The sequence below is a fragment of the Arachis ipaensis genome, chromosome B03, assembly GCF_000816755.2.
Source record: "Arachis ipaensis cultivar K30076 chromosome B03, Araip1.1, whole genome shotgun sequence".
NCBI lineage: Eukaryota > Viridiplantae > Streptophyta > Magnoliopsida > Fabales > Fabaceae > Arachis > Arachis ipaensis.
Window position 1 is genome coordinate 20,821,469 of NC_029787.2, and position 1,291 is coordinate 20,822,759.

Genomic DNA, 1,291 nt, shown 5'->3' on the forward strand with positions numbered 1-1,291 from the left:
ATAGTTGTTAAGTTATTTATAAATGTCACATTTATTTCCTTTCTGAATCTGCCTTAGAAAAAAATATTGTATTTTTGTGTTTAAATGACAATTATTTGTTCATCTCGTCGTTCATATTATATATATATACATAATCATCTGAGTGTTATTATTAAGAATTTAAATAACTTACTGACTAGCCCACCTTGGATCATTTCAGTTATTTATGCGATCCACTGTTTTATTTTGTATATATCCAAAATTAAGGTGGTGAAAATTTACGCAAGAATATTTGTTGAGGGAAAAAGAAAGACTATAGTGGAAGATGCATAGATGCATAGAATAATATAAGATAGATAGATAGATAGATACAACAAATACCTGCTATGTTATGATATATGATATGATATGACATGTCAGTGTTGTTGGTGGTATCAATGTCTGGAATAGACCCACTATGATGGTAGAGGGGAGTGGTTGTGGGGCCAGAAAGAAGAACAACAAGAGATGGAAAAATGACATTTTGTTGAAGGCTGTGTTTTGCATTGAGGAAGGGAAGAGGGCAAAGTGTTGTGTGATGGGTTTGCTTTGTTTATTTTTTATTTTTCCTTTTTCTGGATTATTTTTTTGTGGCTTTGGAAGCCATACATTTTCCTCATTGCTAGGCTATATCGTAGCTATCGCTGCTGGTTAAGGTAATTTGGTTTCTCGTCTCCAAATTATTATGTCATGATTATTTTTGTTTGCATGGTAGGAAAGTGATTACATATGGCTAATTTTTCTTATATTAATTAAATATATATGTAATATATTGTTATCGAAAGATTAGGTGTTTTTTTTTATGAAAAGTATAGGTAACCAACAAGATTTTTAAACAATGTATAAACAATGTGAATTAATAGGGTTAAAAGAATAAATTTAATTAGTAGCATTAAATTAGGGTGTAGTGTATTTTCATTTGATTGGTAGTTGTTCATGTTGTTCAAAATTTTCATTGTTTTCCTAGCACTTCCCTTTTTTTTATATGATGTTTTATTCAAATCGGACGGTCCGATTTGTTTGAAGAAAAAAATAAATTATAAATTGGAGGGTCCAATTTATTTGGAGAAAAAAATAAACTATAAATCGGACAGTCCGATTTTAACATTAAAAATTTTTTTATTTTCGAAATCACAAATCGGATCCGATTTGTGATTGTTTGTTTAAGAAAGAAAATAATACAAACAAATCGGTGCCTTCAATTTGTATATCCCATACCAGTGTGAAACACATCTCTCCTCACAGTTTCGTTATACACTTCTCTCTCTCACAC